Raw genomic sequence first — 18,591 nt, 5'->3', positions numbered from 1 at the left:
ATTTGAGTAAGTTATTTCAACTCCAGCATACTCAGTGGAGATACAGGGCATAATTTGTTGCCTGGGTGTAGAAGCTTAGTGCCATGTAAGACACCTGAAAATATTTGAGACATCCTTGTGCATAGATTTACCAGAGACTCATGCTTCTGTGAAATGGCAGCTGGAGGCCAGGTCTCATGTCCCAGGGCATCCTAAGTGGCCCTAGTCACAGATGGGGGTGACTGGATCTAAACTATTGAATCATAGAATCATAGAATCATTAAGGTTGGAAAAGACCTCTAAGATCATCGAGTCCAACCGTCAACCCAACACCACCATGCCCACTACACCATGTCCCTAAGCGCCTCATCTACACGTCTTTTAAATACTTCCAGGGATGGTGACTCAACCACTTCCCTGGGCAGCCTGTTCCAAGGCCTGACCACTCTTTCAGTAAAGAAATTTCTCCTAATGTCCAATCTAAACCTCCCTTGGCGCAACTTAAGGCCATTTCCTCTCGTCCTATCGCTGGTTACTTGGCAGAAGACACCAACACCCACCCCACTACAACCTCCTTTCAGGTAGTTGTAGAGTGCGATGAGGTCTCCCCTCAGCCTCCTCTTCTCCAGACTAAACAACCCCAGTTCCCTCAGCCGCTCCTCATAAGGCTTGTGCTCCAGGCCCTTCACCAGCTTCGTTGCCCTTCTCTGGACACGCTGAACACAGTAGTCGAGGTGCGGCCTCACCAGTGCCGAGTACAGGGGCACGATCACTTCCCTGCTCCTGCTGGCCACACTATTTCTGATACAGGCCAGGATGCCGTTGGCCTTCTTGGCCACCTGAGCACACTGCCGGCTCATGTTCAGCCGGCTGTCAACCAGCACCCCCAGGTCCTTTTCCTCTGGGCAGCTTTCCAGCCACTCTTCCCCAAGCCTGTAGCGTTGCCTGGGGTTGTTGTGGCCCAGTGCAGGACCCAGCACTTGGCCTTGTTGAACCTCATACAATTGGCCTCAGCCCATCGATCCAGCCTGTCCAGGTCCTTCTGCAGAGCCTTCCTACCCTCGAGCAGATCAACACTCCCGCCCAACTTGGTGTCATCTGCAAACTTACTGAGGGAGCACTCGATCCCCTCATCCAGATCGTTGATAAAGATATTGAACAGGACGGGCCCCAGTACTGAGCCCTGGGGAACACCGCTCGTGACCAGCCGCCAACTGGATTTAACTCCGTTCACCACAACTCTCTGGGCCCGGTCGTCCAGCCAGTTTTTACCCAGCAAAGAGTGCCCCTGTCTAAGCCATGAGCCGCTAGTTTCTCTAGGAGAATGCTGTGGGAGACAGTGTCAAAGGCTTTACTGAAGTCCAAGTAGACCACATCCACAGCCTTTCCCTCAACCACTAGGCGGTTACCTGGTCATAGAAGGAGATCAGGTTGGTCAAGCAGGACCTGCCTTCCATGAACCCGTGCTGGCTGGGCCTGATCCCCTGGTTGTCCCGGACATGGCTCATGAGCACCCTCAAAACCAACCGCTCCATAATCTTCCCCGGCACCGAGGTCAGGCTGACCAGCCTATAGTTCCCCGGATCCTCCTTCCAACCTTTCTTGTAGATGGGAGTCACACTGGCAAGCCTCCAGTCGTCCGGGACCTCTCCAGTTAACCAGGACTGCTGGTAAATGATGGAGAGTGGCTTGGCAAGCTCCTCCGCCAGCTCCCTCAGTACCCTCGGGTGGATCCCATCCGGCCCCATAGACTTGTGAGCGTCCAGGTGGTGTAGCAGGTCATTAACTTCTTCCTCTTGGATTCTGGGGGTGTGTATCCTGCTCGTCGTCCCTGTCTTCCAGCTCAGGGGGCTGAGTACCCTGAGGATAACTGCTCTGACTATTAAAGACTGAGGCAAAGAAGGCGTTGAGTACCTCAGCCTTATCCTCGTCCTTGGTGGCAACGTTCCCCCCTCCGCATCCAATAGAGGATGGAGATTCTCCTTGGCTCTCCTTTTGTCATTAATATACTTGTAAAAGCATTTTTTGTGGTCTCTCACGACAGTGGCCAGGTTGAGTTCTAGCTGGGCTTTTGCCTTTCTAATTTCCTCTCTGCACGACCTAATGAGATCCCTGTACTCTTCTTGAGTTGCCTGCCCCTTCTTCCACAAGTGATAAACTCTCCTTTTTTTCCTGAGTCCCAGCCAGAGCTCCCCGTTCAGCCAGGCCGGTCGTCTTCCCCGCCCGTTCTTCTTGCAGCACATGGGGACAGCCCGCTCCTGCGCCTTTAAGACTTCTTTCTTGAAGAGCGTCCAGCCTTCCTGGACCCCTTTGCCCTTCAGGACTGTCTCCCAAGGGACCCTCTCGACCAGTGTCCTGAGCAGGCCAAAGTCCGCCCTCCGGAAGTCCATGGTAGCGGCTTTGCTGGCCCCCCTCCTTACTTCACCAAGTATCAAGAATTCTACCATTTCATAAGCCCAAGCCAGCCTCCGACCACCACATCTCCCACCAGTCCTTCTCTGTTTGTGAACAGCAGGTCAAGCGAGGCACCTCCCCTGGTAGGCTCGCTTACCAGCTGCATCAGGAAGTTATCTCCCACAAAGTTATCTTCCACACACTCCAGGAACCTCCTCAACTGTTTCCTCTCTGCCATGTGGTATTTCCAGCAGATGTCCGGAAAGTTGATGTCCCCCACGAGAACAAGGGCTAGCGACTGGGAGACTTCTGCGAGCCTCTGGTAGCATATTTCGTCTGCCTCCTCATCCTGGCTAGGTGGTCTATAACAGACTCCCAGCAGGGTATCTGCCTTGTTGGCCTTCCCCCTCATCCTTACCCACAAGCACTCGACCTCGTCATCGCTACCATTGAGCTCTAGACAGTCGAAGCACTCCCTAACATACAGGGCTACCCCACCGCCCCTCCTTCCTTGCCTGTCCCTTCTGAAGAGCTTATAGCCATCCATTGCAGCGCTCCAATCGTGAGACTCATCCCACCATGTTTCCGTGATGGCGACTAAGTCATAGCTACCCCGCTGCACAATGGCTTCCAGCTCCTCCTGTTTGCCGCCCATGCTGCGTGCATTGGTGTACGTGCACTTGAGCTGGGCTGCTGATTTCTCCCCTGACATTGGCGTGCCGCCCCTGGGCTCTTCTCTAGTGAGCCTGGTTTTATCCCCTTCCCCCTTCGAACCTAGTTTAAAGCCCTCTCGATGAGCCCCGCCAACTCATACACGAGAATCCTTTTCCCCCTGTGAGACAGCTGAACTCCGTCCGTCGCCAGCAGTCCCAGTGCCATATAAACCTCCCCGTGGCCAAAGAAGCCAAAATTCCACCGATGGCACCAGCCCCTGAGCCACGTGTTGATCCGATGAGTTTTCCTGTTCCCTTCAGTACTCCTCCCTGCCACTGAAGGGATCGAGGAAAACACTACCTGTGCTCCCGATCCTCCCACCAGTCGGCCCAGTGCCCTGAAGTCTCTTTTGATCCCTTCGGGACTTCTCTCTGCAACCTCCTCACTGCCAGCCTGTATAACCAGTAGCGGGTAGTGATCGGAGGCCTGCACGAGACTAGGGAGCTTCCTAGCAATGTCCTTCACCCGGGCCCCAGGGAGGCAGCAGACTTCCCTGTGGGATGGGTCTGGCCGGCAAATTGGGCCCTCCGGGGCTGACTGCCTCGCCTCAGGCAACCCCCTGGATGGGCCTTCATCTGCATCCTCATTTGTCTGGCCCTCAAGTTCCGGAGCCCCATATCTGTTGTGTAGGGGCACCTGGGAAGGTTGAGGTGAGGGAGGCCGGGCGGGGGTTCGCCTGGCACTCCGAGCAGGGACCTGTGTCCATTTTCCTCCGTCGCCCGGGTCCCCTCCTTCTGCCTGGTGGCAAGAGGGCAGGGATTCCTCTGCTTCTCGTGGAGCCTCCATGTGCTGCCCTTGCCTCAGGGACGGTAGGGTGCGGCTCCACCAATCCATCTCCCTCTCGCACTCCCTGATACTCCTTAACCGCTCCACTTCCTCCTTCAGCTCTGCCACCAGGCTGAGCAGATCATCCACCTGGTCGCAGCGCACACAGGCGTCGTCTCTGCTGCCCTCCTGTGCACGGGACAGGCCCAGGCACTCCCTGCAGCCGGAGGCCTGGACAGATGTGTGTTTGCGTAGGGGCTCCGTCTGGGTCGCCACGTTTCTCCTGGCGATGGCTTTCGGCCGAGTGGATACCATGGCCAGGGCCTCTTCTGGGAGGGCGACGACCACGAGCTGAGCTGGCCTCTGGAGCCTGGAGGGGGGCTGCGCCCTGCTCGCGCGCCCTGCCGCGCAAACTGCCGCGCCACGCCCTTCTGCCGCGCCACGCCCTGCTTGCCCGCCCTGGTCGCCGCGCTCCGGGTCGCTCGGGCTCCCTGGGGGCTGCTCTTGTACCTGAGGGGGTTCGGCCGCCGTCCCTCCTGTCCCCGCCCACGCTGAGTCAGAGCTGCCGCTTGTCAGGAGCTCGTTCCTCCGGCTCGGGGGAGGGGGTGCGGGGGCTGGGGCACCCTCTCGCTCCCGCACAATACAGACGGTGGAGTCTGGAGAGGTTTTCTCATGACCAACTATGAGTATCACATCTCAAGTGACGCTAACTACTTATGTTTAGAAAACTGAATTACATTTTTCATGTTCACTTTATAATGAGATGAGTAGTTCTGAAGTGTCCACTTGCTGTATTAAACATGATAGGATTCCAGAGACTATCATGGGAACTAAGACACCCTATGTACATACATGCAACTGCATTGTAGATACTTAAATTTAGATATAAAGTCCCACCCCTACAAAACACTGAAAGGAAAGGTCAAGTGAATTCTAGATGTTAGGGACTAAAGTATCATTTGGGGTCTTTTTAAATCACTTGTTAGTTTTATCTCACTTCAGTCTCTCTGTCAAACCTCAGTCTAGTGTAAAAACCTGTGTGTGTGTGTGGCTACACACGATGCCAACAACTCAACAAGTCATTGAAGGGACAAAGTAGTATGGGCTTTCACTCATTTATGGATGGACCTTTAGAACTTGTCAGTTTTGTCAAACATTAGTAGGACGTTCTGCTTACCTTTGAGTGATCTGACTAAAATTGAGTCCTGCATGTTTGGAAGTAATCTCTGCCTTAATCCAGCTCACACTGAGCTGCTGTTCATTGATAGAAGGCACTGGTGTGGACAGGTAAGCTTCTGTAGCTTGTACTTTTCTTGAATTCATTAGTTTAGTGAGAAACCTCATAATTATTTTGAATCCTATTATGTTCTGATAGAAAGAGAGAAGTAGAGTTGCAACTGAATGATTTAAATCCTGTTTATGCTCAAGTTTCCTGGAAAATTGAAAGTGCTTGAAATAGAGAAAGAAGTCATTACTAAAAAGTGAGTTTTAGCAGGAATCTTTAAATGATAAAACCCATATCCTTCCCTTTGATGCACCTGTGAATCTTCCACTGAAGTCAACTGGAACAGCATTTATACCTTCAGGATCAGGTATGTTCATAATCCTCTGAATTTTAAATTCTCATTCCATTATATCAAGTAATGTAGAGGGGATTAGTTGGCAGTATTCGAGAGCTTTAATTTTTTATAGGATTTGTATATCCAATAGTAAAGTAAATGAAAAATTGAGAATGCATTACTCATGAAGATGTGCATTTTAAAATGTGCCTTTTACAAACCTTGATTTTTGCATCAGGAATCTTCTCACTGTCTTAATACTATTCTTTATCGTTAACCAGTGGGTAGAAAAAAATGAGATTAGAATTTCTAACAAAGGGAATTACTTTCCTTTGGATTGAAGATATACAGACAGTGTTCACAAAACCTACATGCTCACATTTTTCTGTTAGCCATATGCAGATCAGAGCCTACCCGTTCTGAATTGTATGCTGTTTGAATTTTGTTCACCAGTTCTTTGATGAGCACCATGATAGTTGCAATATTTTATTGTTTATCTGTAACAGTTGGTTTGAATATAGGCTTTTTTAAACTGTCAAATATATAGGACATGACAGCACACTACAGAAGAACTTAGCGTGTTGCTCTGCTAGAACATTACCCTGTAGTAATTATCAGCAATAATTTAAATGCACAGATAGTCTCACACAGACACCTACCTCAAATAAAACCTTCATTACTAGTCAGTTAATGTATTTTTCACTTATTTTAGAAGAATCTATTGATTCAAACATGTTTACTCATGGACATGGCATATGAGAATTCAAAATTTTTAGTTCCTCAATGTAAGGGTAAGTGGATTGAAAGAGCATAGGATTCATTAAGTTACCTGGTTACAGACTATTTGTGTATTTGTGTGAAAGAAATAACAGATCACAAGGAAAGTGAAAGATTAAGCACACAGACACACAGGCAGTAACGGGCAGGTGGTATAGGAGACAGTAGCGAAGACCAGAACTCTTCGGTTGCTGCCTGATGGGCCATTGAAGGATCTGCTCAGGCACAGCCTTGCAGAGGGTCAGACTGAACTGGAAATAAGGGGCCAAGGTGATAATCCTGAATATTTTGGGATACCAGGAGGAACTTGTGAGGTTATGTAATCCTGGTGATAAGGTGTTTAGGGGAAGCACCAAAGGCAGAGAAAGCAAAAGATCAGGGTAGATAACGGAGAAGCAAACATGGGAAAATGGAGGAGAGGGGGTAATAAAAGGGGTCAGACCGATGTAAGTTGGCCAGTGCACTTGTCTGACTGAGCCCTGCACCTAATTGTTACAGCCTGTCCTACCTTGCTACTAAATCCTACTCTTAATTTTTTTTTCTGTGTAATTCACTCTCTATTCTATGTGTGTTTGCTGCAGTTTAAGTGCCAGCAACCGGAGAAAAGGTCACAGCGCCCATAGATCTCAGTGCCAGCAACCAGAGGGACCAGGGTGCAGGACAGGGCTGGTTGCCAGCAACCAGAGACATGTGGGTGTGTTTGCATTTCCCTAGTGAATTACACATGAATACCTGCATTGAATTCAATGGCATTCATTCAGGTATGCATGTGTAATTCACTAACTTTGAGCTGGACTAGCTCATGAGTAGGAGCTAGTCCTTCATCTGGAAAGACTCAAGGTGGTGGGCAAGGGAGCCTGAGGTCTGGGTATAGACGTTAGGCAACCTGAGAGCTCATGCTAATATCTGAGGGATCCATGACGGGGGCACTGCTTGTGAGATGAGTATAGGAGCACACACATGTGTCTCTGGGCAAACATCAAACTGGACTAGCTGGTGAGCAGGGGGAGACATCCATACAGGGAGAGGGGGCCCAGGGTCTGGGCATGGGCATTACACAGAATTAGAGACTGTACTGATATTCAAGGCATCTGTCACTCCGGGTGTGCTTGTGAACCTAGAGACTGTGTGTGAGGGGCTTGTTTTCAGCCACAAACTTCAATCCTGATCAGCTGAACGGGAGGAACAGGACGTGGATCTCTGCGCTTAAGTTTCATGTGAGTTTTCATAGTGTTACATGCACATGTTGCTAAAGACAGTGACAGTCTGCGTGGTCGGCTGCGTTAGTGTGCACGTGTGTGCACAAGCCTCTCTCAGCCCTGCTACTGGCTGGACCTGCACATGGGGACAGCAGCAGCCACATCCCTGGGACAGGGATGGAGAGACCCTGGGGCACTGAGACTGTGCCCGGCTGGGCTGCAGCGGCCAGGAGGGAACAATCCCTGTGTCCTGGAGTCTGCTGGATTCAGCTGCTCCCTTCACATCCTTAACACTCGGCATCTTCAATAGCTGTTGCCAGTTCTGCCGTGTATGTCACATTCAAGTTTATTATACCTGGCCTTTAAAAAAAATATTTTTATTGTTACAAATGGAATTAGAAAGCCTGATGCAAACAAAGCTGACATTTTTCAATTTTGGGGGGGTTTATTTTTCATTTTAGGTTTTAGAGTCTTTGATGAATGCACGTCTTTTATCATGCCATCTGATAGAAAAATGAAGAAGGAAAAGAGAAAGCAAACCAAAGCAATGATTTGACCTCTTTCCAACAGAAAAACTGTCAGAAAGTGGTGATAGTTCCCATCTGTCAAAATTTATAAAATGCTAAAAATGAAGAAAAATGGATAATTTCATAGATTAAGCTAAAGTAAAGAAAACTATTACTTCTTAATGGCTGAGTGGAGATTTTTTTCTAAAAAAAATCCCTCGGGGAGAAAAAAATAAATTTCCAGCTGGATTAAATCACAAATAATAAAAGATAAGCCTTTGCAGAATTGATAGTTCTGATTGCAGGTGTTGAAAGAAAATTCTACTCATGGAAGTGTCATTTTATGCTTGTACTGATCTTTTGATTTTTCTCTAAGCACCTGCTGCAGCAGATGTCAGATGGAATACAGCCTTAGATGAATGCTTGTTCTGTTCTTACATTAAATAACTTATTTCTGGTCTTGCCACTCTTGAGTTAAACAGCCATTAAGGTCCCTTTAGAATTATGGCATCAAGCTGTTTGGATTGAAACTAGAACATAATGCTGTTGGTACAGGGACACTTCTTCCTTACCATGCTAGTTTCTAAAATGCCTTCTGAGCTATTCACACCATCTTACACAGCTAGTTCAAATCCAGGAGAAAAAAATAATAATCCAATGTAAACTACTTAGCACTGTTGAGTTTTGCATCAAAACTCATAAGGGTCAGGTCCAGATCCAATAAAACATTTAAACTCCTAGCACCTATTTAGTTCTTTAATTACCCATTTAAACAGTTAAGAACTTAAATATGTGTACAACAATAAATTATCAAGTGGATTTGAGACTCATTTCTGCACTCTAATACAGGCTCATCCTCATTAAAGGCCAAAATAGTTTTCTGATTAAACTGTGGGTAAATTAGGATGCTACTAGTTGCCTACGCAGTCACAACTGCCCTGAAACCATTCTTGGAAATAATTAAAATTGATGTCCTTGTGCGTCCCGATGATCTTTGCACGAAGGAACACCAGCTCCTACAGTCCGCTCAAAGGTGACTCTCTACGCTCTCATCATGAAAGGTTCCTAATAAAAGCCAAGGAGCTGGCTTTATTAGTTACTCGATGTTATTAGCAATGTGTTTCACAATTACCAGTTTTGAATTCACTAAGTAGCAGTGCTTCTTCCTTTGTACAGTCCCCATCACAATTTGAAGTCTCTGCATCATAATGATATAAAAGCTAAGGAGCTCTCAGTGTAGACTCAGAATATTGCGTGATAATCTGAATTACTCACAGTTTACCCATGGTGCGTGTGTGTATACAGGCAATACTCCACTCTCGCTCTCAGGCCAGGTTCATCCAAGCTTCCATAAAAGCTGGCAAAATGGTGGGGAAGCAAGAAAGGGGAAGATATTTCAAACTTAACTTCTTATACTGCTTTGGCAGAGCATGAGATCACATACTGACAGCAATGCCCTCGTCCAGAAAAACAGTGCCACTGTGTTTTCAAATTTCAAAATTGCTTGCAACTTTTCACTGAGCCCTCTTTACAGGACAAATTTTCTTCCTTTACTCTTTGTTCCTTTTTTATGCAAGGCAAATTGCTGCTGCACTTTGTGCTGGAGGGATGAGGGCATGGTGTGAGAGCTGGATGGGGAGAAAAGAGGCTGCGGCACAGCTCAGCGGGCCCCTGCCAGCACTTCCCAATTCTTCTCATCGAGGGGAGCGGATCAGATTTAGCAAGATGATAAGCACAGGCCAAACTCTGCCCTTTTACACCTCTATGAATCTACAGCAACTTCACTGCCACTGATTAGATTTACACCTGTGGAAATCAAGTACTCTCTGCCTCGTCCTTCTAGTGCTTTCTGCTCCTCCTAGCCTCAGGGCACTCTATTGAACAACCTCTAGGCACCCTCAGGGATGCTCTTGCCATCATGTCACTTCCACAGCTGTTAGGTAGTGAAAAAGAAGCCTTCTAGATGTGTCTTTTCTACACACCTTAAAACAAACTACAGTCAACTTTGTTGAAAAATCAGTTCAGTGAGTAGGAAAACATCTGCGAGTATCATATGCTATAAGATTTTGCAGCTAACATTTATTGCTGAAATAAGATTGCAACGGGCACTTTGATCCTTTGAATGCCATCTGACAACTTTTCTTTAATATGATGGTTCTTGTCTGTGGATAAGACGTGGCATGCATTGCTGTTATAAACAAATTATGATAATTTCTGCTGCATTTGCAACAGCTGAAATGTATGTTATTGATTTTTCCCTTTCTTTAGTTAAGTATCTCAATGGTTTATCTCCTTGGCTGTCTGTGCCACTGTTAGGGCAACTCCTAAGCCAAAAACTATCCAAGTCTTGAGCAAAGGATTAGAAATTAGCTTTGAAGTCTGTACCTTGACTTGCTTATCGAGGTCCAATGATTAGTCTTCATGCATCCAGTGTGAAATTATATCACTGGAAAAGGTGATGCTATTGCTCAAAAAATTGATTCCTTAGCTAGATAAATTTTTAATCTTCCAGAAAAAGCATTAATCACCAAGACACACTAAAAACAGTGGATTTGAAGACAACAGCAAAAGTTTATGTCTAAATATAGGGAGGGCCTGGCCAAGCAATTATTTCTTTTTCCGTAAAGTTGAAGAACAGATATGAATGTCCGTTCAAGTAAGAATGATCACTATTCAGGGACTTATAGTTGTGCATAGTAGCCTGTATATTAGCATCACAAGAAAGTTTCATTGCTACTCTGAGGATGCAGCGTGTCTTACTGCAGCGAGATAGGTGACGTACTGTCTTTTTAAAACCAAAGCATAACGTCCTTGGGCAAGAACGGACACAAGAAGTGGTTCTGGTCCCATCTGACAGAAAGGAGCAATGCTCACAGCAAAGCATATTTGTTACAGCATATTAACAGCAAATCCAAGGGAACTCCAGCAATTCACGATACTGTTTGGAAAACAGGGAGACTTTACAATATTTTCTGATGAAGAATTCCCATAAATACTATGGAGAACTTTAGTCAGTGGGCATTATTCTGCCTAAGGGTGGGAAAGAGACTTCACCATCCAGAACTAGTTACCAATCATTTAAACAGGATAAATACCGATCAAGTTACAGGTAATTACCTTCTATTTGATTGCAGTTACTAAAGGACTATTTTTACAATAAAAAATCAGCACAGATTGTTTTTATATGTAGTCCTCAGCTGTTAAATCAGCAGAAATTTTTCTGTACAATACAACTGGTTAGCTTTTTCTTTTTGCTTTAAAAAAAATCTGTGTACTATAAATGCAACCAAAAGTGACATTACACCTTTGTGGTGTTTGGAACGGTTAGTGTCTGTATTATAAGATAATTATTTTGTGGCTGTTTTTTTTCTTTCTTTCTTTTTTGTCAAAGGACAATTTGATGGGTTAGGCTTTATATATCCTCTTTTCTTTCTGAAAAGAAACAGGAAACATAGCATTTAGTTTTGAAAGCAACTAAAATAGAAGTATTTTGTGGCAGATGGGATTTTTATGAGCTGTTTGTCACTATATACCAGTCTTGTTAAGGAGCAATCGTTTTCTGCTTCATTACACTAAGATAGCTCTGTTTAGGGTTCCACTCATCTGTGAAATGACTTTAAAACTTCTATAAGGAATAGAGATGGGATTTTTATAAAAAAAGATTGCTAACACAGTATAAGGAATAGAAATAAAATGGTCAAACACACTGTTTTTTGGAAGCAGAGGGGAATATAGAAATGTTGCATTGCATACTTACGCTTAATCTGCTGGTTTAAGATGAAAAGAGGCTCGAGAGTACTATTATTTTCTACACCTAAAAAAGATAATGTTCAAGTTAGTCTATATATAAACACTAAGAAGACATTATTTATGTGAAAAAATAAAACAATATTGGTTTCTTTATGTTGCTATGAGACAGATAAAATATAAACAAAAGAATTAGACGCACACAGACATCAGTATGAAAATAGTGGGCCAGATCCTCGTCTCCCGTACATCAGTGGACCTAGGCAGGTTTATGCTGTTCTTACGCCTTTCTTGAGTGTAAGCTCTAATCTTTAAACCTTTGCATCTTGCCCTGGGCAATTAAAATTCAACATAGTCCCCTGGGAGCTCTGAGTGGCTCTGAGAAAGGCGGGTGCTGGCAGAGCTCCTTTTCCTGCCCCATGGCCCTGAGCAGTGCCCATGACATGATCTACCTGTCCATGTCAATCATTGATCCAGATATCAGTGAAAGCTTTTACACGTTTACCTGCTCAAATTTGAGCACATAACATTCACTGGGCTTACTCATGCAAATTCACACATGGGACTCTAATTATTTCTATGTTTGGTATTCATGTCACCTTTTTCTTAATTCAGATGTCCAGCCCTTCTGAATATCATGTTATTTATTAACTCATATTTGATTCACTCATATGTTTATTGGAAAATGTTGGCTTTCAATGAAATATGTTAAATCTTTCCTTAAATAAAACCTGTCTCTTCTGTCCTGAAATGACTTCTAAATAACTGCTGAAATCAATTTCAACAGTGTCGCCAAACTTCTTAGCCACTAAGAAACAGCTGGTACCGATATATATCTGATACACCTTCCTGGTGAGTCTGTGCACTTTTTCATTATTCCCAGTGGAACAAGGTCTCCTTCTGGCTGAGCAGCATTCCTGTTTGCTACTATGAATGTTAAAAACACAGAACTATAACACATAATTTAAAACATTGCAAGTATTGATCCTGGTGTCCATATGACCAAACTTCTCCACATCTTACATTTTAATCTCATTCCTTCATACACACTTGTGTTCCTTTCTACACCCTACCAGATTTCACTGTGTTACCTTTGAAACATCTCTGTGGTACTTCTTACTCATGACTATGTTTCAGCCCCTTTTTTCCGTGCCATTTCTCTTTCTCTCTTACTTTAATGCCACATCAAGTCGTTATTCTTTCATATGGACTCTATAATATCTGCAATGAAGAATCTTTATTCTTAGTGTCTCTCCTCATGACTTTGTGGACAGTCCATCAGGAAAGGGACTTGCCCCAAAGTAAAGCTGTGCTGCATGGATGTGGTCAACTTGTCTACAGCCAGTGGTTAAAAATCACCTAGTGGACAGCCCTTCTTTGTTGTGCCCTGCTCGTATTGGTGGGGATCTGAAACCTTGCCATATATTCACATAGAAAAGGGTGATCCCTGTCACCCCTTCACTTTGTGTGTATGTTTTAAAAGTCAATAAATCCAAATGTCCAACCCACAGTCTTTGGCTCTGGGAATGGTCTATTCTTTCAGCAGCAAATCCCATGCAGTAGGAGGCTTTCCCTTAACATGCAGGACCATTGTCAGGCTCCGTCCTGCTAATTCTGCACAGGCTATTTGGAAAGTCTCATTTTCTGACTTTCCCATTCTTTCTACCAATGGGCAAGAAGAAAATGAATTTAAACCTGCTGTAAGAGTGGTGCACTCTGCAGTGTCCTGGGAATGGCTGCACCTGGAGAAATCCATATGGTCTCCTCCATCACTGTCGTTCACTCCTAACCTCCTATTTCAACTGAGACAATCATCACCAGTGTTCTATTTCCCTCAGGACTCCCCAAAGGGGGAACTTCTAAACTTTTGGGTTCAGGCACACTCCCCTCTACTTTGTCATATTCTACAGAGCACTTCCTTAAGTTTAGAAAATTTCAACAGGACATCCATATCTGAGGTAATCACACTAGGGTCCTTTATAACTAACAGATAAAAATAGGCACTTAAGACTGCTATTTATCTACCTGTTAGTGACATCTCTTTTGGGATGAGCTGAAATATGAAGGTCAACACTCAGGCAGATTAAGCCCTTCTGAAAAAAAACTCCTCTTCTTACCAGGCCCGAGGGTTATTAGTTCTCAGCTCAAGCTGTACAGGTCAGAATAGCCTCTCCTTGTTATTATTTAGATACCTTCTACAGCATACATTGTTGCACTGGTCACCTTAGTGTGGCCCAGTATTCTTTATTTTAGGATCATACACCAGAGGAGTAGCGTGGCTTTGGCTTATTTTACCCTACTTTTGCTGAGTCTTACCATGCATATGATGTGTGGCATCAGCTGACAAAATAATTATATAGAATCTTGTGCTTCAGAATTGTATTTTGCATCCCTTATCATCACTTAGAGCAGCTCTCAGCAAACAGGATGAAAGCTTTGTAGTTACAGCCTCTGTGAATGTTTCAGTGAGTTAAGTAGCTACATCTCCCATGCAACCAGGATATTTAGATGTTGTGGCACTTGACATGAAACCAAGACTTCCCTTTTACTTGCTTGTTTCAAAATGTCAGAGATATTCTGTGCACTCTGCTTCACTTGATGAAGATGTCTACTGCACATAACGGTTAATGACACTTGCTGGCTAATGACAGAACAGGATCTTCAGAGAACTTCACATTTCATCTCCTTCATTTACTTAAATAAGTAAATGAGATCATCTGAAAGCATAAAAGGAGAGTGACTTTCTGGTAACTATCCATCTCAACTGTGGGGTCAGTCAGAGAGAAAAAAAAATTGAGGCCCTGTTTCAAAACTTTCCACATTAGTTTAACTTAGACTGCCATCCCTAAAATTATCCTGATATAGCTGTTTTCTCTACCAGTGAATCATCAAAGGAGCTGATATAGTAACAATATAGTCTCCACTCCAAAACATGAAGGATTTGTCTGAATAATTCTCTTACCAAGTTCATCATATGTTTTTTACAAATTATGTTGACATAATTGCAGAAGCAATGGAGAGGTGGGAATAACTGGCTGAGTATGAAGGGTCACCTATCTTAAAACTAAATAAGGGAGGTAGGTAATGCTAAGGGAAGCCACGCTAGTGATCTGGTGATCTGGCAGATTTGTCCTCTCAGACAGTTTGTGGCCGTCACCCTTTGCAGCCGCAGCCAGGAGCAAGGCTGAGTGTCTATCCCAGAGGTGCCAATGCACACACGCACACACCACACATACGCATGCACACACACAGGCGGCCGCCCGGGGCCAGCACAGGCAGAGAGCCAGTGCCACGCAGAGACAAACAGCCCTCACATAACCATGAGTACAGGCAGGCTGGTCCTGTTTCTTCTTTCTGGCTGACCAGGACCAAATCTCACCTGCAAGACGCGCACACCTTTCACTCTCTCCATCCACAAACGCACACAACAGAGAGCGAGGTTACGGACAGATCTTAATAATAAAAAGGACAAACTGTGGTGCAGGGCTCAGTCAGACAAGCATGCTGTTGACTAGATTACATGCCACTGGCCCCTTTTTTCCCCTTATCTTCATTTTCCCATGCTTGTTCGTCCCTTGAGTCCCCCCTTTCCCTGCCTTTGGCCATTCCCCTTAAAACATCCCATAATCAGTTTCCCAAGAGTCTTGTAGCTCTTGTTCCCCCTCCTCATCAGTTACACAGCTGTGGCTGAACCTCCCCAATGCTTTGAGCAGTTCCTCCAACGGCCCATCAGATGCTGACCTGAGAGCTCTGCCTTTGGTGGTGTCTCCATTTTCTCCTATTTGTTTGTGTATCTGGTGTTCAATATACTACTTTTTCTACCTTTTTTTTTTCCTTATTTTTTTAATGGTGAATAGCCATTAACCATATACCCTCACAAACCAAATTTCCTCACATACCTGGTATCTACATGTCCTTCCCCTGCCACATCTCCTTGCAGATACCAGCACTCCCTAAAACTCAGCTCAGTCAGCATCCTCCATTCAGGTAGATTTCAGTCCTTTTCTAGTTTTCTACATGTAGGACTTGGCCAGTTGTTTTCTGAGGCTAGGGTTTAGCCACAGTCACTGGGAAGAGTAACTCAAAATGTTCGTGAAACCCGTCTGGGACATAGAGCCTAATGCAAAAGAGTGGATTTAACCCAGGTTTCCCATGTGCTGAATGAGTGATCCATAATCAGAAAAACAGGGAAGTAGTGTTCTCTCCAAGGAGTAATCTGGTAGGCAGGCTCTGGTGGCTCAGAGGCAGTAGCTGATCAATATCGATGAGCAGGTTTCCCATTGTACTATCCCAAGTTTTATAGAGCTCAGGATAAAATAAGTGTTTAGTCTGGACAAGAACATTTAAACAAGGGCAACTTGTGCTTGAGAAATTTCTGTGTTGAAAACCTGGGTTCATATTGTCTTTATGCATATGCATTTACAAAAGTGGAAAACAGCTTAGCAGAAGTCACATAAGTAGGAATTAATAACTTTTAATAACTTTTAATCTTTTGAGGGGTCTTGGCCTTTACGTTTACTTATATATGCTTCTTCCAGTTCAAAAGTTTTTTTATCTCCTGATCATGTTTGCCATGGAGAACTCATTATTTTAAAGTGCATTAATTAGGTGTTAAATTTGCAACTTAAATTCACCTGACTTACGTGTGAGTCTTCGTGAGTCGGATGTATGTTCTATGAAATGTAGGAAGTCATAATTTTGTCATTACTGAAGCTGCATTCTTACTTCAAGTGATCAGTATCACTAATTGCACTTTTTCTTGTCAGTTTCACCTTGTCTATATCAAATCTTCTTAATTTCTGACTAATCCAAATTTACCAGTAATAGTAAATTGATGTACCTCTTCCTAAAAGCTATTTTAATGTGTAACTAACTCACACATTCAGTAATTTTATACAGCTTCTGTTAATAATACTATACAAGCAAAGTGCAAGTGAAATTAATTCACATACAGATCATTATTAAGTTCCCAATGAATTCCCAATGAATTGTGCAGTGAATTACTTCACACTCACATTGTAACTTTGGATCAGCTTTCTGAAGGTGCATTAGCATAGAGGTTTGATCCCTTTAGAAACACTGCTGTCTGTACTTACAACTTTTTGAGGACTTGTGTGATTGCTCAGCTGTTCACACCTAGGGACCAAAACGTGATTGTTATAAAGTTCTTCTGCCTTTGACTCAGTGTTACAATACACATTTTATTGACAGGTTTTTAAAGAGCTGCAAATCCTTAGTATAGCCTAAAAGTAACATTTTAATAATCTTCTAAACCTCCTCAGATCTCTTGCACAACACACCAAGAATTATTGCATTTGGGAATGACTGGCAAAATCCAGGTCACACCATGAGTAGTATATGAGTATATCTAGACCTGTGAGTGTTAATACTAACTGCCTTCAAATAGAAAGGCAGGCTCACGGTAACTGTATATCTAATCACCAAGGAGGAAGTATGCGGATGCTGAGAAACCTTCTCCAGCATCTGCTGATCACGTACCTGGAGTTTGCCTTGTAATGAGAGATGTACTTCCTACAGCTCTTCATCCCCCAGTGATCTCGGGAGAAGAGGTGAACAGAATAACATAAGAAAATGCCTTCTCTTGCATAACTATTGTGTGCAGTGCACAAGATATTAGTGTTCCAGGTTTTAATTCACTGTTCAACTCTATAGGTCTTATATATCTTTGAGTTATATGTGGAATTGCCATGAGTCCCAATGTACCAAAATATTGGACAGTACTTGATCCCATAAATCATATTCTCATATGCAAGTTCAATCATTCAAATGTTCTTAAGACAAATGTGGTCAATCAGAAAGACACAGGCCAATATAATCTTATTTTAGATCTGATTTTTAGAAAGGTAACTGGGTTAAAATTTTGTGATAATGCAACCTAAAGATGGTAGGCAGCTGGGAGAAAGAATAGAAAGAAGAGGTATTCAAATAGGTGGTCTGCATTATATTTTGGAAAATCTATTGTGGAAAACACAGTATTATTATTTAATTTAGATGACAATACAAGCTACCAAAAATATGGAGATTTTTTTGCTATAAGCTCTGTGAATAAAAAGTACATGACTTTTTATGCAAAAGAAGAGAGATCATTTTAAAATTTGATTTAGTTTGTGATTTGCTCAATGGATGAGTTCAGGGGCTTGCATTGGCAGGTGTCATGCCATGGGGAGAAAAGGGGTTCAGAAAGGTGCAGGGAATCTGATAAGGGGATCTTGAAGAAACAGTTTTCAGCCACATGAATATGGGAAAATCAGGTGTTAAGTTTAGGAGGCTGGCCACCCCAATCATAGACATTTGCAAGCAAATTCACTACTCAACAATCTTAAAAAAAAATCATATGGATTAGTTTGACATACCTTGAATAATGAGGAAAAACAGGTATTTAGACTTCATCTTTGCATTCATTATACAACTGCTTTGTGTTACCATTGTGCTTTGTGTAAGTGATGCTATGTCTTTTTATCAAAGGTTCCATTTCCCTATTGCAGAAAAAAAGGAACACAGCAAAGCACTGCAATGAGGTTTTGAGGCTACCTTTCTATTTTCGCAAAGTACTAAAATTGTTTTGTGTCATACCATTCATTACTGAGATGTTACAACACCAGACAGATGCTCTGTATTATTCTTACCCTTGGGGACCATTTCTGTATTTTTGGCAACTCTGTAGGAAAATGCTGTGTTTTCTTGAGTAACTCCCAGTGCATTCGTGGGTCACTGTTTCTTCTAGTCATGTGGTTAGTTATGTTTTACCATCTTGCACCAGCTTGGGAAATGCATGGGATCAAGATGCTTACTAATACAGTTACACTTACAAGCCCAGTCATTTTCTCCTGATATGTGAGAAGTAAAACCAAGTTATTGAGCACAGGTTTTTTGTCCAAGTGAGCTAAAATTGGAAAAGGCAAAATAAGTAGTATAAGGGGGTAGGAAATT

The sequence above is a fragment of the Calonectris borealis genome, chromosome 1, assembly GCF_964195595.1.
Source record: "Calonectris borealis chromosome 1, bCalBor7.hap1.2, whole genome shotgun sequence".
NCBI classification, from domain to species: domain Eukaryota; kingdom Metazoa; phylum Chordata; class Aves; order Procellariiformes; family Procellariidae; genus Calonectris; species Calonectris borealis.
Note: the sequence above shows the minus strand (reverse complement) of the source record.